Source organism: Marmota flaviventris, chromosome 12 (assembly GCF_047511675.1).
Source record: "Marmota flaviventris isolate mMarFla1 chromosome 12, mMarFla1.hap1, whole genome shotgun sequence".
Taxonomy (NCBI): Eukaryota; Metazoa; Chordata; class Mammalia; order Rodentia; family Sciuridae; genus Marmota; species Marmota flaviventris.
In genome coordinates this window covers 69,052,593-69,075,416 of record NC_092509.1, presented here as the reverse complement: position 1 = coordinate 69,075,416, position 22,824 = coordinate 69,052,593, and the positions used below count along the sequence as shown (strand labels likewise).

The window sequence follows — 22,824 nt, the reverse complement described above, 5'->3', positions numbered from 1 at the left end:
GCATTAAATGGGGTACTATGAGTAATGTGTTCAGAACGGTGTCTGTCATTATTATATGCTGGACACTGGCCAGTAGCTGGGGATAGAGCTTCACATGGGATGGAGAAGGCCCCTGAGTTCCTAGAGCCTGCGGTGCAGCAGAGACGCCAGTCATCCAGCCAGTTGTCAATACAGTGAGAAAGGGTAGCCACGGTGCGGTGCGTGGGAGTTACTGCAGGCTTCTGTAGACATACATGCTCCATATTTTCTCTTCCTTCTTTTTTTATATTTTTTTTTTTAGTTTTAGGTGGACACAATATCTTTATTTTACACTTATGTGGTGCTGAGGATCGAACCCAGGGCCCCGTGCATGCTAGGCAAGTGCTCTACCACTGAGCCACAACCCCACCCCTCTCTTCTTTCTTAATGGGCTGATTTGTTTAGCCTCATAGATCCCAGAATTGAAAGGGGCTTTCAAAGGTCACTTGTCCATTTCAGTAACCCAGCTAAAACCCACCCCTAAAAGCCATTGTGGTCACTTCCTTCTCTCACTCCATTACTACAGCAGAAGCTGCAGTCCCCCACAGTCTGGGGTGGCCTGCTCTCAGAGCCCGCCTGAGGAGGATGTTCTCCAAACTCATCTTTAGGAATGGAGCTGTTTCGTGTCCCCCTGAGATCCGACATCTTGGTTACTGGATCTGGGCATGGCCCCTTGCCCATTTACTGAACCTGTAGCTATTGGTAACTCTGTCGGTGGTCACCAGGGCTGCTGTGGGCAATGGGAAAAGGAGGGGCAGAAAGCAAGGGCCAGGATCAGCAGCTAAGACCAGCAGGACCCGCTTGAGTCTTCTCAGCCTGTCCTCTGCCGACCACCTGCATGGCGGTTTCCTGGGATAATTATTTGAAATGCAGATCTGTGGAGAGCGGAGACAGAGAATGGGAGAAAAGTGCCTAAGATTGGGGTCTCTGATGACCTCAAGGCTGTGGCGTGCTTGGAGCCTGGGGATGTTTCTGTGCAAAGGTGCAGGAGGCCTAGTTGCTATATGGTAATGCCCTCCATGAGGAGGCTCTGTGCTAGAGTCTTATCAGCCTCGACCTTGATCTCAGGCCCTTAGCTCCTGGGAAGAGGAACTTTCTTGCAAGACAACCACAACATTTCACCAGCTCTGCTGCTCCTGAACCTGCCCGCCTAACAGTAAACAACGGACTTTCTTGAGAGCTACACAAAGCTCCCAACAACGCTCCCAACCATCTCTACGATGAAAACTTGGGAGGGCGTTTTTTCTCTGGGGCAAGCTGACCATGGGGTGTCTTTGCGGCTGTGAGGTGCAGGTGTGTCTGACTCAGGGCAGGGTTTGGCTGGGCAGGGCGATGGTGTGTCTGTGTGCACGAGGCCTCTGTGTGTGTTGAAACAACTGAGAGATGATAAACTATTTTTAAGCTTTTAAAACTTTTTTGCACCTGTCCTTCTCCTCCAGCTCACTGTGTGTGACAGTGAATTTGAGAACTGGAACCTGTTTAAGGAGAGCCTTTTGTGCAGAGGGGCCTGGGGAGGAAGGAAGTGGGCCTCCAGATGTTTATTGGAGGTTTCCAACACTCACTGGCCGACAGCGGTGTGCTTGGAAGAAGATCACGGAGTGCTAAAAGACATTGTGCACATCTTTATTCTGTGACTCCAGAGTTGCCTAATATCTTCACTTCTCCAGTTGTACCATGGGCCCACACTCACTGCCACGTGCTGGCTCTGAGTTTTTTAAAAACTCATTTATTCATCATAGCCCTTCTATTAGCTGGGTGCTGTTACTATGTCCCTTTCACAGATGAGGAAACGGAAGCACAGAGAGGTGAAGTAAGTTAGTAAGGCCACACAGCTAGATGATCGTTCCTGTTCATTCTGGCCCCAGAGACTCTTTCCTGTTACACACACTGTCACGCTGTCATGTACACACGGTTAGGTAAACTTAGACATACATGTGGTGAAGTCCTGGTGGGCACAACTGGCTTGTGACGTTTTTTTTTTTTTTATGTGTCAATGTGGCTGGGCCATTTGTCCAGTTATGTGGGCAAACACTATTCTGGATGTTTCTGTGACAGTGTTTGGGATGAGATTAACATTGAAATCTGTGGACTTTGAGTAAAGCAGGCTCCCTTCCATCAAGTGGGTGGGCCCTGCCTAATCAATTGGAGGCTTGAAAAGAACGAAAACACTGACCCTCCCCAAGCAAGGGAAATTCTGTAACAGATGAACTTCAGACTTGAACTGCAACATGGGCTCTTCCCGGGTCTACCACCGGCTGGCCAGTCCTGCAGATTCTGAACTTGCCAACTTCTATAAACGCGTGAGCTAATTCTTTAAACTAAATCTCCCTCACCCCCCACCCCTCTCCCCTTCCCCTATGGGTTCTATTTTTCAGGGAAATCTCAGCTAAGGCATTGGGCTCCATGTTATTTTCAGAAGGACCACATGTGGGATTATCAGTGGCCCCGCCTCTGGGACCAACAGTGTGTTTCTTCGCCTCCTAGTCCATCAGGGCCCAGGTCTGCTTTCTCATCTGGTCAACTCACCTCTCTCTCTCACTCTTACTTCATTTTTAAAAATTAATTTTTTAAAAATAATTTATTGTTTTTTTAAGTTATACATGACAGTAGAATGCATTTTATACCGTTAATTAATTAATTAATTAATTAATTAATATGGTGCTGAGGACCCAACCCAGTGCCTCGAGGACATATGCCAGGCAAGTGCTCTACCACTGAGCCACAACCCCAGCCTAGTAGAATGCATTTTGACATATCACACATGCATGGAGTTTAGCTTCCCATGCTTGTGGCTGTATATGATGTGGAGTTACCCTGGTCACGTGTTCATATATGAGCATAGGAAAGTGACATCTGATTCATTCTACTGCCTTTCCCATTCCCACCCCTCTCCCTTCCCTTCATTCCTCTTTGTCTAATCTAAACTACTTCTACCCCACTCTTCTTATTGTGTGTTAGCGTCTGTATACAGAGAAAACATTCGGCCTTTGGTTTTTTGGGACTGGCTTATTTCACTTAGCACGATAGTCTCTAGTTCCATTCATTTGCCAGCAAATGCCATAATTTCATTCTCCCTTTATGGCTGAGTAATATTCCATTGTGTATATATGCCACATTTTCTTTGCCCATTCATTTAGGTTGGTTCTATAGCTTAGCAATTGTGAATTGAGCTGCCATAAACACTGATATGGCTGTGTCACCGTAGTGCTGGGAGCCATTAGCCAAGTAGGTATGACAATTTCCTTGCCAGCGTACCCCATGTTGCTTAGTGGAAGGACTCGTGGAAATAGGACATTTTGCAGTGACATTACTTGTAGGTGACTTTGCTCAAGGACCAGGGCGGATTAGGGTGTTCCCGGTTTAGGATAATTGGGTTTAGGGCGTTCCAGGTTTAAGATTATTCCTGCTGGGAATAGGGCGTATCCTGCTGCCTGAGTTCCCCTTGAGTTCTCACGGGATTCAGACAGTATTTTTTGGGAGACAGAAGCCCAGTGGACGTGGATTTGGGCAGAGAACGTGGATTTCCCCAGAACGTGATTGTAGACGGCTGGTGTGAGTTCGGGAATAAAGAGTTGCTGTTTGAATCTACAAGCTGTGTGGTGGCTCGTGATTGTGTGCCCAGCCAGACTGCGGCACCGTAGTATGCTGATTTTAGGTCGTTTCGGTATATGGTGAGGAGTGGGATAACTGGGCCAAATGGTGGTTCCATTCCAGGTTTTCTGAGGCATCTCCGTACTGCTTTCCAGAGTGGTTATCTCACTCTTACTCTTGTCCCCATTCTACCTTTGTATCATCATCCAACTTGTTAGATTCTTCACCTTTTTTAACCTTGATCAGTGAGGACTCATTTCTGCTCTGAATAGCTAAAAGCCCTGCCAGAATGGCTCAGTGGGGAAGGAGCAGTTTCCCATGTCACAAGAAATCGGGAGCTACGTAGAGCACCGTCCAGTGCTGGGCACCCGCTCAAGAACGACACCCAGAACCAGCTCCTTCTGGCAGCTTCATCTCCAGGTGTTCCGGCTGTGTTCTGGGAAGAAGGGGTCTGGAAGAGAAGGAAGAAGTGAGAAAGGTAAAGAGCAACATGGTTACATTTTTGAGTCTTTCTCTGTTTTTGGAGAGGGGGTTGGGGGAGGAAAAATCTTTTCAGGGACTTCTACCTGCTTTTCACTGGCCAAAATATTTCCACTTTGCTTCCTTGAGGCACAAAGAATCTGGAGCTGAGTGCTTTGCTTTCTGGACTCTACAGCAGAAGAAATCAAATCATAGGTGGGTTCAGAATATGGGTGTTTAGTGCAGGCCTTGGCAAACGTTTTAGTAAAGGGCCAGATAGTATAAACACTTCAGGCTGTATGAGCCATGCACTCTCTTTTGCACCTGCTTAGTTCTGCCATTGAAGCAGGAGAGTAACCACAGTCTTCAGATGAGTGGGTGTGACTGTGTTTCAATAAAGCTTTATTAACAACAACAGGCAATGGGCTGCATTTGGCATGGGCCATAGTTTGCCAACCTCGGCTTCTGTGATTCAAATTACAGTATCTGGCGTTATCCCAAATCTTTTGACTAAAGCAGCTTTCTTGCCGGGCTCAGTGTCACTTGCCTGGTAATCCCAGTGGCTTGAGAGGCTGAGGCAGGAGGATCACGGGTTCAAAGGCAGCCTCAGCCACAGTGAGGCACTAAGCAACTCAGTGAGACCCTGTCTCTAAATAAAATACAAAATAGGGCTGGGGATGTGGCTCAGTGGTAGAGTGCCCCTGAGTTCAATTCCCAGTACCCACAAACAAAAAGCATTTTTTTTCCTCACAAATTTGGGTACAGACATCCCTGATAAATGAGAGGGGAATGTATATGACAAGACAATTTGGTGACCCCAGCATTGACTCTGATGGCTGACAGCCTTCTAGGGGGCCCCTTCCTTCTGCATAGCTTCCCACCTGCCCCTCCCCAAGTCACAGATCTGGTGGAAGAGTTGACAAAGGGGTATTCACCTAGGAAATAGTGTATCAAATGCTATAACTAACTCTAAGGGCTGAATGGGTAGGTAGTATTCATGAAGCACCACAAATATCTGTTTCTATATTCTTGAGCTCTCTGGTGCTCAGAGAATAAAGTAATAACAGATGTTTAAGGTGAGGGTTAGAAAAAGCTTCTCTAATTTTCCTGGCCTGACAAAATTTCAAATTTGTGTCTGGCTTCACCTTTGCTAGAGTAGAACCAGCATCAAGACAGTACATATTATATAATCGCGCATCAAACCTTTGTGTTTATCATTAAAAATATGGCAACATCATTGCGGTTATAAACAGAGTTACCTAGGAAACCAGTTTATCATAATTAGCTACTTATTCCCTCTTCTCTCTCCCTCCCTCCCCCTCTCTCTCCTTTCCACCTGAGCTTTCTTTGGGCTGAAAGGTATGATAAGCTGTTATTGGCCTGGGCTCCATGGCTAATTAGGTCCTAATATTGATTCATAGAATCACATTGCTCTTTTCCTTTGCTATGCTGAATGCATTGTCTGTGCTTATTAAAAATAGACACAGTGATGGGACAGTTGGTTTATTATATGTGTTTTAAATTGTTTCAATAACTGTCCCCTAGGGCAGTAGTATATAAAAACCCAAGACACCGAAGATAAAGACTTTTGATCTATGAAAGATTTGGGGGCTCTTTCTCTTGCATTAAGAAATGCTGCAAAAGAAATTTTGCTTCCTGAATGAGGTTTCCAATCTTCTAGAACTTTTCCCATTTTTTCAATAGACAACATGAGCTAGTATCCAGACTCTACACTGATATCCTGGAGCGGAAGTCTGCAAACTTTTTCTGAAAAAGGCCAAAAAGTAAATATTTTAGTTTTGGCCAGACATATGCCCTCTATTATAACTATTAGATTCTGCCTTTATAGCAGGAAAACAGACATAGACAATACAGAATGAATGGGTGAGGCTGTGTTCCAATAAAACTTTATTTATGCAAAAAGGTGGTGGGCCAGATTGGGTCCACTGATTGCAGTTTGTTGATATCTGTCAAAAGCCTAGGTTCCTAACTTAGGGAATGCAGCCACAGGTGCGCCTTTTAGAGTGGGAGAAATAACTGGGGAAGACAGACAAACCATGTGCTCCTACTCAGCTGTCTTCCATGGGGGGTCTCTGCTGGCTTGTCAATCTCTCATTAAGAAGGGAGGCTTCTCCATAAAGAAGAATGAAATGATGGCATTTGCTGGTAAATGGAACTGGAGACTATCATGCTAAGTGAAATAAGCCAATCCCCCCAAACCAAAGCCTGAATGTTCTTTCTGACATGGTGATGCTCACACGCAGTAAAGTGGGGGAGAGAAGAATAGAAGTTCATTGGATTAGACAAAGGGAATGAAGGAGAGGGAGGGGGATGGGAATAGAAAAGACAGTAGAATGAATCAGATGTAACTCTCCCATCTTCATATGTGAATACACGACTGGTGTAACTCCACATCATGAACCATCACAAGAATGTCCATGTATTTATAATATGTCAAAATACACTCTAACATCATGTATAACTAAAAAGAACAACAACAACAACAACAAAGTGAGGCTTCTCCTGGTGATTCCCCACAGAGAGGTGGACTTGGGATCAGGTGACCTAGGATAGATCTCCACTTAACCCAGTGACATTTTCTCATTTGTATCCACTCTGCTTACCCCAAATAGCCGTGAGACTCAAGGGAGACAATTGGGAAAGGGCTCTGTGGGCTGCAAACCTCCAAGCTACATAATCAGGGAAGGTGTAGCTTTGACCCTTCAGTTACATTCCAGCTTGAACTCACCCTACCTTACCCTTCTGGGAATCTGTCCAGCCTGAGTTTTACTCTCTCCAATGGCTGAGTTCATGGTCCTCAGGGTAGCCTCTTCCTGAGGGCAGTTCTGGTTGTTGGAATGTCTTACTGATCTTAAGCCCAAATCTACCTTTTTGTATCTTCCATCTACTGGTTTTGGCTCCATGCCTTAGCATTTTCCAGAACAAGATTAAGCTCTTCATCACATAATAGCTCTCTGGATATTTGAAGATAGAGGTTGTGGTCTCCAAATTTTCTCACCAGGATAAACATTAGCAATTCCCCAAATGTTTCTATATGACATGGTTTTGAATCTTTTCAGCATTCAGGTTGCTCTCGTGGGCACACGTTCCAGTTCTTCAACATCCCTCCCAAATGATATTCTCATAATTGAACACAACATTCCATGCATGTTTTGCGGAGTACAGAGTAAAGTTGGAGCCTCACCTCCTTTGTTCTAAATTCAGTGCTTTTGCTAATGCAGCCTAAGGTCACATGGGCTATTTGGGTGATCCCATCACAGCTAGGATTTAAGGAGCTGACACTGACTAAGACCTTTAAGTCTTCTTCTTATATACTGCTGCTAAGTCACAGCTACCCCATTCTGACCAGTGCAGAGTAGGGATTACCTGGATTTCCAATAAAGATGCAGTGGCTGGATTTGGTTCCCTTTTAAACAAGGCCAAGGTCTTTTTGAATTGTGATTGCATATCTTTTGCAGTCTTTTTGTTTTAATGAGAATGCTGACTGCAGTGTGAAATCAACCACCTAGCTTCCCACAGCCTCCCGTGAGTCCTGCTGTCATTGAAAATGGCCAGCACACCAGTGCCACTTGACTTAAACTGGTCCATGGAAAGACAGGGGCATATTCCAGAATGCAAATGAGAGCAGCCTTGCTTCTTCTTTGAGAAAGTCTAGCTACGGACAAATGTCAGCCAAACTAAGCATGGAGCTTATTGACATAGTTTCTTTGCAGTTTGCAGATAAGCAGTACCTCTTAGACCACATTTGGCTAGTATGGTTCTAAATGACACTCTGAGATCCTGAATGAAACCTAAACTGGTTTAAAGAGAGTAGAGAAGAGACATCTTCGAAAATACAGATGGGCCTTGGTTTATGATGGTTTGACGTCCAATATCTCCTTCTTTCCTTCTCCTTCCTTCCTTCCTTCCTTTTAATTCTAGGGATTGAACCCAGGGACACTTAACAACTGATCTACATCCCCAGCCCTTTAAAAAAAATATTTTATTTAGAAACAGCATCTCGCTGAGTTGCTTAGAACCTCACTAAGTTGCTGAGGCTGGTTTGAACTTGCGATCCTCCTGCCCCAGCCTCCCGAGCTGCTGGGATTACAGGCATGTGCCGCTGTGCCCAGCTCAATATTTTCAATTTAGAATGGGTTTATCAGGACATAACCTTATTGCAAGTCAAGGAGCAGGTGTAGTAGAAAGGATTCTGGACATTCTAAGTTGAGATCCTTATGGAAAACCTCTCCAGACAAAGGATGGATGTTAGTGATTATTCAAGTGTACTAAATATTATTGGTTGATCTCTTATGAGAGGCATTGCTCTAGCCACCATTTAAATGACATGCATTGAGCCCTAGTTGGGGAGCCTTAAATGCAAACAAATACAGATTGTGGCTTAGGCTGCTCCTCCAACATCTTCCTTCCCTTTGACCTTAGCATCAGAATCCTGATTATATTCACAGCAGCAATGTGCTCAGGTAAAAAATATCTCATCCTGGAATTCTTGGCAGTTAGACTTGGCCATGTGATTGATTTCCAGTGATCCCTCCTGTGTCATGAAGAGCACCTTAGTCATGGGAGTTTTCTGCTGGAGGGGTGCTGAGTAGAAAGGTAGAAGCTAGATCTCTTGATGTCTTTGTAGAACTTCCAGTTCTGCTCAACAATGGATTTCGGTTACACGAGAGACTAATTCCTAGGTGTGTTAGCAACTGAGCCTCATCCTAAGTGAAGGAGCATTTGATACTTGGAAAGAATTGCTGCACGGACCATAATTTAAAATGTGATATTGACTTAGTGGAGGAGGTGGGAAGGCAGATATTTAGAACTCAGGTTTTGCAAACTGAAAACTGGAGACAGTTGGAACATTCTTGGAGTACTTGAATTGTTGTCTGTTGTAACTTGGAAGCAAAGCACAAGTGGACTGAAGCTGTGGCTTTGGGACGAATGGCAGGAAAAGCTCAGGACAGTCAGTGGCTTGCTGACTCTTTCTTGCTACTTCTGATGAAGTCCTACCAAAGAGAACCAGCCAGTCTGGGAACAGACAGAGGGAGAAACACTGCTTTGCTTAGGGGCTGCTCTCTGCCTAGTATATGGAAATTCCTAGAATTTGAAGTTTTGTCGGCTTTTCTGCTGTAAGCTGAAATAGAGGAGTTCCAGCGGCTCCAAAACAAACACCTTCACAGAAATAGCCTCGTGCCTCTCCTGGTAAAGGATTAAGGATGTTGTCTTCTAGAGTTGTAGACTGCTGCTAATTTTTTTATTTTATTTTTTTAGAGACTAAGCCCTTTTTTTTTTTTAAAGCTTCTGAGATTTTATATTTTCTGTTTGTTTTGTGGAACTCCATCATAATTGATCCATGTGATCTGGGAGTGGATTGTAAAAGTTTTCTTCCATGATGCAGAGGAGTTGGTTCATCATCCTCTGGGCAGAGAGATGGCCTGATAAGACCCGATAACAGTGCATTTAGGAACGTAAGGAGAGGGCAACCTCCAAGATAGTATAGTTCAGGTTATAAGCTATGAATAAGACCTATTTCTCCATACTGTATTAGTTAGCTTTACGTTACTATCACAAAATACCCGAAATAATCAACTGAATAAGGGAGTAGGGTTTTTGTTCTGGCTCATGGTTTCAGGTTTTTCAGGTTTCAGTCCATGGTCACATGGTCAGGTTATGGTCCTATTGCTTTGGGCCTGGGGTCATGGTGGGAGAGCATGGTGGAGGAGGGCTGTCTACCTCATGGCAGCTGGAAAGCTGAGAGAGAAATAAAAAGGGAGTGGGAGAGGGGAAAGGGGTTGGGAACCCAGTACCCCCTTCAAGACCATGTCCTTACTGACTTAACTTCCTTCCAGGAGGCCCTGCCTCCTATAGGTTCCACCACCTCCCCACAGCTTCAAGATCAAAACTTTTTGGGCTCCTGACATTCTACCATTATACTGTGTCCCTTTAACTATTTGAATGTATTTCAAATGTTGAAAATCTTAATAGATTTCAAATAGTCAGAGTAGGGCATGGACACGGGAATGCTACAGTCCCTAACAGCTGCCAAAGACCCACCCCAGCTCCAGGGGACCAATTCCTTGGGGTGGGGCAGAGATGTCAGGGGCTGGGAAGGGCACAGAGAGGGAATGGAGGGGTGTCATAGAGAAATTGAGCCAAGCTGAAGGTCAATGGCACAGCCTGGGATACTAGGACACGGGGTGTGCTTCTCAGTGAAACCCCTTCCTTAGGGATGAACCTTCATGCCTGGTATCAGTGAAGTGGAATTTGATCCCTGTAGACAGCTGAACTTGAAAGAACCAACAAGGCTCGTCATGGGAGCAAATGCCCGTTTATTGAGGAACAGCTCTGCATATTTATAGAGCCGGGGGTGGTTTAACAGTTGGCATGGGGCGCTTTTTTATTGGTGGGTAAGGATCAGGTGAGCAGCAGGGCTAGTCTGATTGGTGGGTAAGGATCAGGTGAGCCAGCAGGGCTAATCTGATTGGTGGGTAAGGATCATGTGAGCCAGCAGGGCTCACCATTGGACAGCTCTTCTTGGGGGATGGGGAAGTTAGTCTTTGGAGCCGGGGAGACTCCCAACAGAACTGAACATTTTTGGCCTGGATTATTTGTTTGGCTGTCTCCATCGATCAAATTAACTGGATCATTGCCAAATCTCTTCTCAATTGTGCTCCCCCAGGCAGCTGGTAAGATCAGCAGGATGGGGTGGGGAACCTCCAAGGACAAGTCAGATTAGAGAATGAGCACATACCCATGATGCAGTTGACCCAGGGGACTGTCCATTTAATTGGGGATGGAAGGGGTTGGGCTAAGTGATATCTGTGCCTCAGCCCTCTTGGCTTCTCAAGAAGGAAAATGCACTAGTGATGTGGCCTGCCTTGCTCCAAGGATTCCCCCCACCCCACCCCACCACTGTCTCAAGACCAGAGACTGTCCAAAGCTTTCTAGGGGAACTGTTCTGATTCTGTTCCTACTTATCATGGTGCCTGATAAGTATGGGAAACATCCTTATTTGGGAAACAATTTTGTGAGCAGATGAATTTCTTATCTCTAGTGTAGTCTTTTTCTGCTGCTATGATAAAACACCTGGGACTAAGAAATTTATAAAGAGTAAAGTTTCATCTGGCTCATGATTCTGGAGGCCGGGAAGTCAAAGAGTGTGGTGCTGATATATGTTCAGCACCCGGTGAGGGCCTTCTTGCTGCATCATAACATGGTGAGATAGACCAAGCATATGTCCAGTTCCATCATGGTGGTCTCACCTGATAACCTTATCTAATCCCAATCACCTCTCAAACACCATCACCCCAAATACTGTCAATATATTAACATATTAACTTTGGGGATGAAGTTTCAGTATGGATTTAGAGGGGACTTTCAAACCATGGTAAGGTCCAAGAAAATCTTAATGAGGCTGTGTAAAAGAAGGGGAGCTAGTTTTTCTTCATGTTACCCCCTTCTTTAGGTGGTTGGGACCCAGAGTCTGACTTGTAGCAAGATATTTTGGACCTTACCTGTGTCTCCTCTCCTCAAACACGATTCACCTTCTTTAAGAACATGGATCTTCTGTTGGTCTCCTCAGCACTTCGTAGTATCTGGCACATAATCAGTGCTGGGTGAGCTGTTGGTCAGTTGCTTGATTTGATGGTATTTATGGAGCATTGATTGTATGCTTGGTCTCTTTTTCTGGGGAGTACAAAAATGGCTAAGCCTAATCTACGAGGATCCCTGCATTTCATGGGGGACAACAAAGGATTGCAGTGCACTATGGGAAGAAAGAGAATATTTTGAATAGAAGAGTGATGGGGGTATACAAAGATATTGGAAATCCACACAGTCTCACTAGCTGGAGGTCTGGGTGGGCTGAGGAAAGTAGGAAACCATTTTGGTACCATTCAATAGACAAGAAAACCCAGGTCAGAGAGATTAAATGACCTATTATATGACTTGTACAAAGTCATCCTGCTAGCAAGAATTAGAGGTGGGATTTGCTGAATTCCTTTGTACTTCTAGTTTGGTCCCCCCACCTTTATTTTTTAATTTGAGGTATTGGGGATTGAACCCAGGGCCTTTCACGTGCTAAGTAAGTGTTCTACCTCTGAGTAACATCCTCAGCCACCTTTTTTTTTTTTTAATTCTTTTTTCCTTAGTTGGTTCTTTTTTATTTTTCTTTTAACAAACTGCTTTTGTTTTATTTCTTTATTTTATGCGGTGCTAAGGATCGAACCCAGTGCCTCACTTGTGCTAGGCAAGTGTTCTGCCACTGAGCCACAGCTCCAGTTCACCTTTATTTTATTTTGAGGCAGAGTCTATCTGAGTTGCCCATGTTGGCTTCAAACTTGCAGTCCTCCTGCCTCAGCCTCCCAAGCAGCTGGGATTAAAGGCATGTGCCTCTGTGCCCAGTTCCACTCTGGCCCCCTTTTAGTGGATACATCTTGGTCTTTGGTGGTGGTACACAGGTATCAGGTATCTGAATGGGATAGAAATTTCAAGCGAGTGCCCTGAAGCAGTCTGCAAGTAAATTTGTTAGAGTCATAGGATTAATGTTGTTTTAAAATTTTAATCGTGGTAAAACAAACCAACAAAATAAGAAATGTATCACTTTGACCTCTTAGAAGTATATAGTTCAATAGCATTAAATATGTTTACATCATTATGCTGCCAAACCCCACAAATTTTTCTTCTCGAAAAACTGAAATTATACCCACGAAAGGACAACCCCCAGACCCCCCTCTACCCTCAGCCCCTGGTGACCACCATCTTACTTTCTGTCTCTATGGACTCAACTACTGTAGGTACTGCACAAAAGTAGGATCATGTAGTCTTTGTCTTTTTTTGGTGGCTGTCTTATTTCACTTTGCCTCATGCCCTCCAGATTCATTCATGTTGTAGAAGTGTCAGAATTTTCTTCCTTTTTCAGACTGAATAATATTCCATTGTGTGTACAGATCACATATTTTTTTCTCAAAATTTTAACTTGTCCTTTATAGATATACATGACAGTAGAGTGTATTTTGACATGTCATACATACATGGAGTATAATTCCTCATTCTTGTGGTTGTACATAATGTGGAGTTACACTGGTTGTGTATTCATATCTGAACATAGGAAAATTATGTCTGATTCTTCCTACTGACTTTCCTATTCCCATCCTCCCTCCCTTCCCTTTGTTCCCCTTTGTCTAATCCAATGAAGTTCTATTCTCCTCCACTTCTTATTGTGTGTTAGCATCCACATATCAGAGAGAACATTTGACTTTTTTGGGGGGGGGGATTGGCTTATTTCACTTAGCATGATAGTCTCCAGTTCCATCCATTTATCAGCAAATGCTATCACTTCATTCTTCTTTATGGCTGAGTAATTCCATTCATCAGTTTAAGAACACCAGGTTGGTTCCATAGCTTAGCTATTGTGAACTGAGCTGCTATAAACATTGATGTGGCTGCATCACTGTAGTATACTGATTTTAAGTCCTTTGGGTATATGGTGAGGAGTGGGATAGCTGGGTCAAATGGTGGTTCCATTCCAAGTTTTCTGAAGAATCTCCACACTGCTTTCCATAGTGGTTGCACCAATTTGCAGTCCCACCAGCAATGTATGAGTGTACCTTTCCCCCACATCCTCGCCAACATTTATTGTTACTTCATACCACATTTGTTCATCCAATCATCCTCTGATGGACAGGTGTCACTTCCATCTTTTGGCCATTGTGATTAATGCTGCTATGAACATGGGCTTGCAAACATCTGCTTACATCCCTGCTTTTCTTTTGGGTATGTTCCCAGAAGTAAAAGTGCTGAATCTTGGTTATTCTTTGTTAATATTTTGAGGAACCACCATACCATCCGTGCACAAGGGGTCTAATGCCTCTACATGGTCTTGTTATTTATGGAAGTCTTTTTTTTTTTTTTTTGTCAGTAGTTATTCTAGTGGTTGGCAACAAAATCGATATTTAAATATCCAGGACATTTCACATAAAGATTCAGCTCTCTGCCTTCACTTGGCTGTTTTGCGTAATAGCAATGCGCTGATGATGCCCGGAGGCAGCTGCCTGTCCTGACATGGGACTCGGGCTTTCCGGTGCGCTGTATGGCAGGCTTACCTCCTCCACCCTTCTTCTGACCTCTTTAGGCATTTGAACTTGGGAGCCTGGAATGGGGGACCAGAATGGGGACCCTTCCCCACTCTTCATCCCCAGATGATCTTAATGAGCTTATTCTAGTAGACACAGGGCTAGACAAGGAGCCAGACATTTCGGGCTGTCATCTCAGCTCTGTGATTTTGGGTAAATCACTTTGCCTCTTACTGTGAAATAGAGCTGTGCTCTCCTCTCTGTGCTGCTTTCAGCACTCTGTGCCCAAGGAGAAGGGAACCCAAATGCGACCAAGATCCAAGGGCAGGTGAGGTTGCGATGAACGAACGGCGAGGGCCTGTAGGGGGCGCTTCTGAGGGAGCGTGTCCCCCTCCACCAGGGCCCGGGCGCCCGCCTGCCTTCCAACAGGACATCTGGACGTGGTTACTGGCAAGCATAAGGCTAGTTGCTGGTCAAATGCCCCAAACAGTTGCCTTTGGGTCCATGGACAAGCCACCAGGCAGGTGGGAGATGGGTGCAGGAGGCTCCCAGAAGCTTGTCGACAGATTCCTTGCGCTGCACACATGGTCTGGTCCTGAGGGTCTGCGAACATCAAGTGGCCCAGGTGGCAAGGGGGAGCAGGCTCCGCCTCTGCCTGTCTATCCAAGCTCTATTCTGTGTGAGTTCGGCAGCAATTGCCCTCAAACCATTTCTGTTGGACTCTCTCTCTTGGGAACTTCTGCTTTGTCATTTAAAATAGTTTGGGAACTTCAGATTTAGCCGAGTGTCAGAGCAGTTTATTTGGTCTGTAGGCGTTTTTGTTTTTAAAATTCATGACAAGTTCCTCGCAACATGTTTTATTATATTTTCGCCACCTGTTCTACCTTGGGGGTGGTATTAAAATCTGGGACTATCTATCTGTCTTTTTTTTTAAAGTTTGCCATTTATATATGTCTTGCCATTTATATATGTCTTGCAAAAACACACATGCACACACAATGTAAACTTTAAAAAATATTTTTTTAAAATTATATTTTCTTTTCCCTCCCCCTGTGGCTTAATTGACTTTGAATTGTGGTTGTAATGTTGAAGGTATAGGTTTTGGCAGGCTAATTATGGATTTTTAAATGATAAATTTGTAAAACAAATAGATACACGGGAAACCCTTTGCTTGTATAAAGTGCTATTTCTGCAAACATTAATAGGAATATGTATATATGCATATATGTATATATATATGCATATATGTATATATATATGCATATATGTATATATATGCATATATGTATGTATGTATGTGTATATATATATATATACACACACACACACACACATATATCCCAAAATTTAATCCTCTGAGGAAAAAGCATTTGATAGCTTTACAACTTCTAGCTTCCATTGAAGTGGAAAACCAGGAGTCGGGTGCCCATTTGACAGAAAAATCAAATCTCTACAGAGATGTTTAATAAGGGTAGCTGAAAGGCAAAGTTGAAGGAGAAGAGTCCATCCCCAGACTCTTAGCATTCATGTAATTATTTGCAGTATCAATGTCAGCCGGGATAAGGGACTAAGAAATTTTATAGCATTATTCTATTTCCTTTTTCTTTTTTAAAAAAATATTTTTTAGTTGTTGATGGACCTTTCTTTTTTATTTATTTCATGTGGTGCTGAGGATCAAACCCAATACCTCACCTGTGCTAGGCAAGTGCTCTACCACTGAGCCACAACCCCAGCCCCCACTGAGCCACAACCCCAGCCTCCACTGAGCCACAACCCCAGCCCTCTATTTCCTTTTTCTATAAATGTAAGTACCTTGCATTTAGATTTAATGATGGTCTCATTTCGTCTTCTGGATCCAGCTGTGCCTGAAATCTAAAGTTTCAGTTATGTCAGTCAAATGATCTTTGGCGTCTGTTATTTAAAACTTATCCCCTCAAAAGCCCACCCTGCTAGTTAAGCTTTTAAATAATTTATGTACTTAAACTTGACATTAAAAAAGATGTGAGGTATTATCCTTTTCATTTTTTTAACAGATGAAAAAACATATGCCTGCAAAATATCCTATTGGTAATAAAACCAGGTCAACAGGTAATAAGGCTCAAAACAATCAAGCTTCTCTTTGCAAAAAATAAATTATAAAGTAGCCTTCTGTATTTTTCATAATATCATCCGAAAGTGCATCTCTTGGGCTCCCCACATGGTGCCCTATCACATCCCCTTTGCTGATGATTGCAAGGGGAATTTGTGGCACGGAGACATTGACTCTTCCTTTCTCACTGAGGAAACCAGAACCTTCCAAAGGCAGTGAGGGAGCCCTCTCTCCCCTCTGTGGTCCTCCACTGTCCTTGTTTCCCAGGTGGCTGGTAATATAGGGACCAAGAAGAGCAACATGTAGAAGTGGAATTTGCAGAACAGTGCCTGGAATAGATGTAAAACCAGGATATCCTCATGGTCAAGAACACGACTTCAGTGTCATGTCAACCTAATGGAAGCAAGATATTTGACCCTGGTGAGCATCAGTTTTACCATCTGTAAGTGGGCATATTATGATTGATAGTACATGCTCAATAAAGAGCCATGCAATTATTCCCTAAAAGTTTGATAGAATAAATCTGGAATCCCATGCACGACACAGACAACCTCAGGCCCTTATAATAAAGTCTCCATCTTATCTAGCCCATTGAATTGTATTTACTTATAACCAAAAGAATCCAATGGGGTTCCTAAGGCTAATTAGCATATTCAAGACTTTGAGGAATCCACTAAGAAAGCACATCAATTACTTTTATTTGTCCCAATGTTTCTAAATTTGACTTTCTTTTCTTACTTTTCTCTTCTGCTATTTTTTTTTTCTTCTGTAGAACTAGGGTCCAGTGGAACACACTTTGAGAAACCCTGGGGGTTGTACCCTGTAGTAATTAAGGGGGATTCATTAGGCCACCACTAGGGGGTGTGCCAACCAAGTATTCTGATTCTCAGAAAAGAGGGTTTGCTCTGGGCTTCCAAAGAATAGAGCTTTTGACAGCTCCACTCGGAGAAAAGACAGGTCCCAGGAGAGGTCAAAATGGCAGTAGTTTTGAGGAGCAAAGGAAGAAAAGAAATGGTCAAACCATGTAAAAAGATGGGGGAGATTTTCCTGCTCTTCCTTTCTGGTAAGACATGCAAATGGCTGGCCTCGGGATAATGAGTCAGTAGAGACTTTAGAGTGACTGGAATGGGAGGTGTGGTCTGAAGACCAGGCTGGCACCGGGCTGTGGCCAGCAAGGGCAGGGCCCATGGCAGCACTTCAGAGGCCTTGAGGTCCTGAGCCCACCAGAAACACCACGATGTGGAGGGAGCATGGGAACATTTACCAAGACTGTCTCCAGGAATTTTGGTTTCTGTCTAATATGAAGATTTACTACTACTCCTGCTGCTACACACACACACACACACACACACACACTCCACACAACACACACACAAAGTCAGTAAATGTATATTTTCTGATAACTAAAGTTTTTCTTTTAATTATGGACAAAGTATGTATATTGTGTGTAAGTGAATTAAGGTGGTAGATTTGGAGATAGACACTGAACGCCAAATAATAAAAATGTTCATCATGGGAAACTTGGGAAAATAAAAAAGAAAAAAGAAGTCACCTAGAATCATACACCCTACCCCCCTTCCAATATTTTACTATAATAGGAGAGTGTAGAGGTCATGGGGTGTTTGAGGGAGCACATACTGGTTAGTGTTCTTTTGGTTACTAGTAAATACAATTTAAAGGGCTAGAAAAGATGGAGACTTTATTATAAGGGCCTGGGGTTGTCTGTCTCGTGGACCCCAAGAGCAGAATTGTGGCCAGGTCTCAGACTCAGCAAGACAGGGGACTGGGGTGGTGTCAGGATATTCCTTCTTGGCCTCCTGCTTCTTCTTGCCTGCATTTGCCTCCTCTCCTCTGTCCTTACTTTGATCTGCTGCCAGGGTCTCTGGCCCACAGGGCAGGACACAAGGGCCTGCCTCTGCGGCCTCTAGGCACTCTTATCCTACCGTGTCTGCTGCTGGAAAGAGAAAGATTCCCTCAGTCCCAGTTTCAGAATTAATGGAGAAGGAGAGAATTGTCCTGGCTTAGGTCAGATGTCCACCCTGGACCCGTCCACTGTGGCCGCAGCCATATTGTGCACATCGACTCCTCTTGGAGGAGTTGCAGATCTTGGTCTGTAAGTGTGTGTGTGTGTGTGTGTGTGTGTGTGTGAAAGAGAGAGAGAAAGAGAGAGATGGGGGGATGTGCAAAAGTTCCTGGAAAAAATGGAAATAGAAAAGGGGGAAGGAGATACTGGCAGACAAAAGAATATCTAGTACTGTATATATTTTCCATATTTATATAGCTGAGATTAAACTGTATGTAAGCACATCCTGTTTTAAACCATACATTGTGTCATTGGCAGGTCCCTAGTCCTTAAGATCCTTGTAAATAGCATCTTGAATTATTGCATTCTATTCAATTATTTGGATTAACTTAACAAATTCCCAATTATTAGATATATAGGCGGTTCCCATTTTTAAATACCTTTTATTTCTTTTATTTATTTTTATGTGGTGCTGAGGATCGAACCCAGGGTCTCGCACTTGCTAGGTGAGCTCTCTACCACTGAGCTATGACCCCAATCTGGCTGTTCCCATTTTTAGAAAAATTTTTGGTATTAGGAATACTATGATGAAAGAATTTTTTTTTTCTGATTGCACGCAAAGATTAAATACATTATTGTAAATAAAAAAAAAGGATCTGACCCTGCAGTCCTCCACCCCATTACAAAGCTGGTACCAGCTGTTCTGAATCTCACTTCCTCCTCTTCTTCACTTTGCCCTTCTGCCATTTCCCATTTCAAAAATGGCTGTGAGGGGCTGGGGAGTGGCTCAGTGGTAGAGAGCTTGCCTAGCACGTGTGGGGCACTGGGTTCAATCCTCAGGACCACATAAAAACAAATAAATAAAATAAAGGTATTGTGTCCATCTACAACTAAAAATAATAATAAAAAAAGTGGCAGTGGGAGTTGATGGTTGAGGGGTGTAGAGGGAGATGGGAAGACAAGACAGTGGTCCCTTGGACCTCAGGTCTGCCTTGTCCCTGCCTATTTTCTTTCTGGACATAGGTCTGGAAGCATTGGGGAGTGAACTCTGCCATCTGGTAGAGGAAGAGGTCAACATCCCCAGAGTTAGGCATCTCAGGAATGAGGCTGTCTTCAGACGGTGGAGGAGCCAATGCAGGAGATTCTAGAAATGGAGACCATCAGTCAGAGGAGGCAAGGGAAGGGCTCGTGTGCAGGGGTAGCTGAGTGAACATGGGTTCCCGGGTCTGTGAAATCCATGACCGTCTTTCTCTGCAGATCAAACAGGAGTCAACCAAGCACAAACCGGCCACATTCTCCCATGGGAAGGTCAGTCTTGGAATGTGAGTGGATTTCAGCATCCCGTGATGTTTCCCAAGTTCGAGTTAAACATTTGCTCAGGCTGAAATGTGGGTGTAAAGGCCCTTTGTGAAATCGTGAGACTTCCTGGATGTGGGGGGTCGCTGGATATTTTCTAGTGGAGAGCAAAGAATGCCTGAATATGACAACCTTTTCTCCTTAGCTACAGAGAGTTCAGGTTGAAGGAAGTTCACCAAATGTGATGAAAGAGGAAACGAAACTAAAAATAATGTCCTACTCAGTGCTGGATGATTTACACAGGTTTTCTTTCTCTGAGGCTTGAATTAAGGGTGCTCTGAACAGTACTCTTTGTGACCAGTGGATTGGACATTGAGAACTGCTCTGTTATTTCAGGTGATCTGTTTTTTTGGGGGAAGGTGCAGAATGTCCTCTGCCATTGTTTTTCTGCATTTTCTAATAGTTTCTATTTGTGGAATACTATGGTTTTTATTAGATATTCCAGTTTCTTGTATCCTGGAGTGACTCCAACTGATGTTTTATCATTCTTATTTGTTTTGAATGATAATAAGTGAATAATAATCCCAAATGCCGTGAGTCCAGGAGGTGGAACATTTCTCAAGCTGGGGCTGTATCTAATTTTGTTTTGGAAACTGCTGGAATGATTCAGCACCAACAGGGCTAGGAGAAGCTGCATTTTTGATTGGAAGTAGGAAATAGGAAATGAAACCCCTCTTACTTAGTTTGGGAAGGGAATCTGGGCGTTGAATAAAAAACTTAACCTAGAAGTGAGGCTGTACCATAAAGCCTGGGGCCTTTTGACACATATTAAATATATAGGGAAAGCCTATTCATATGGACTTTAGTATTTAAACTCAGCATTTGGAGACACTGATGTATACTTTACACTATCAGGGAAAAAAGTGTTTGGGAAGTAAAGAGCAATGCAAATATTATTGTAGGAGCAAGGCTTATGCCTCTTGAAAGAACTATATTCCCTGCTCCTGGTAGGGCAGCTCTGAGGTCCTGTCTGGCCTGCCTTGCTTGGTTAACTGGGGCATTGCCATCTGGGGTGGACTGAGGGGTGCAGTTTCATGGGGATAAAAGTATAGTTCCTACTAGACAACCACACGGTGACTTTCTCCTAATTCAGATCTCCCTCTGAGTAAGTAAAACCGTAGTTAGTAAAATAAGAGCAGAGTGATAGAGCAATTGACTTTCAAAGATTTACAACACGTATAACCTTTTTGTTCTTGGTTTCCTCATCTGTAAAGTGGGAATATTATTGAGTCCTCCTTAATGTAATATGGTTAGAGTAGTGCCTGGCCTGAGCTAGTGATCAACAAAGGTCATTTATTTATCTATTTGGGTGACGGCAAGTACATAGCTGTTGCTTGCTGAACTGCACTGGTGTTTGCTCATCTTGATGGAGGGTGACCTTGTATTCTCTAAGGAGATAGCATTGCTAGTGGGGAGGGAAAGATGGGAGACATGTTTAGAAAGAAAGAGGAAGCTGATGTTTTTTGATCCCCAATATATAACAAGTACTGCCTCACCATTATTTTATCATTTAATCAATAATAAGTGGATGAGGCTGGGGCTGGGGCTCAATAGTAGTGTCCTTACCTGGCATGTGTGAGGCACTGGATTCGAATCTCAGCACCGTGTATAAATTTAAAAAATAAAGGTCTATCAACAACTAAAAAAAATTTAAAAAATAATAATTGGATATTGGATACTAAATGAATGCATAGGAGTAAGCATACAATATTTTTGTCTCCTTTAGAGCTCGGGAGAAGTGAAGACTCTTGCCAAGCAAGGGCAGCATGTGCAGAAGAGCCAGGCTCCAACCCAACACACCCTGCCTCCCACAGCCACCCAAGGCTCCACACCCGCAGACCACCTGCCATGTTCATGCTGGAGAAAACAACTCAGAGAGCAACTTATGTTGGAATCTGGTGGAATCCAGTGATCCTAGGCCTAAGATGCTCATAAAGAGAAGGCTGAGGGGAGACAGATACCCCTCTGGGGTGCTAGGGGAAGAATGTAGCAGTGGCCAGCCCCCGTATTCTCAGCAAAAGTATTATGACCAGGTGGCACTAGTGTCATCTAACTTCAGGCAGGACCTTGGACCTTTCTGAGCCTTATTTTCCTTCTCTGTAAAATGGGGATGATACTACACATGTTGCAGGACTGGGAGAGGATTGGAAACAATACCAATAAGTGTACAACATGGTGTCTGGTGCATAGTAGGTACCCGACCGTATAGGTTGAGTTGTGCTCCCCCAAATTCGTATGTTGGAGTCCTAACCCCTAGTGCCTCAGAGGGTCACCTTATTTGGAAACATGGTCTTGGCAGATGTAATTAGTTAAGATGAGGTCACATTGGAGGGTCTTTATGAAAAAGAAGAAATTTGGAAACAGACACAGGGAGAATTCCATGTGAAGATGGAGGTGGAGATTGGAGTGGTGTATCTACGAGCCAAGGAAGGCCAGAGATCACCAGGAAACCACCAGGGGCCAAGAGAAAGGCCCGGGACAAGAGCTTCTCTCAGAGCTCTTAGGAAGAATCCAATCTGCTGACACCAAATCTCTGACTTCCAGCCTCCAGAACCAAGAGACAATGATGGGTGTGGTTTAAGCTTCTGCTCCTGGTGCTTTGTTATGGCAGCCCTAGCAGATAACAACCAGAACAATCAGGAGCTGTTAAGAGTGTGGATCTTTACTGGCCTCCAGAGTTCTCTGTGTTGGAGGCTTGATCTCCAGGGAGGTACAATTGGAAGGTGGTGGAAGCCTTAAAAGGTGGGGCTTAGCAGGAGGTCTTGAAGTCATTGAGTGCATGCCCTCAGATCCAGTCCAGGGACCTGCCCCTTCCTCTCTCTCTCTTTTTCTCCCTGTAGGCTTTTGTCTAACGTGCATTCCTACCATGATGTGCTGCCCTGTGGCAGGACCAAAGCAATGGGCCAATTGATCGTGGGCTGGATCCTCCAGGGCTGTGAGCCTAAACAAACCTTTTCTCCTCATAAGGTGATTATCCCAGGGATTTGTTATAGCGATGGGAAGCTAACACAGGAGCCCATGATCATCTTTGATAATCCCCAGGGCTCCTTCTTTCTGCTTTTTCCTGGTAGCCTTCTCCAAGAGGATCCTGCAGGCAGCCAGAACCACTGCCTAGAAGGATACACAAAGGAAATGTACAGTGGGACAGAATGACTGGGTACTGGCACCAGGGAAGTGATGATTCCCCTCTGTGCCTAAACAGCTCA

The 22,824-nt window shown here is 43.9% G+C and overlaps 1 non-coding gene across 1 annotated transcript; it reads right to left on the bottom strand.

The window, feature by feature from the left end:
* Window positions 1-314: 314 nt before the first annotated feature.
* Trnaa-agc (transfer RNA alanine (anticodon AGC)) lies at window positions 315-387 on the bottom strand. The gene has a single exon. It is a non-coding gene; the product is annotated as a tRNA-Ala (tRNA).
* Window positions 388-22,824: the final 22,437 nt, after the last annotated feature.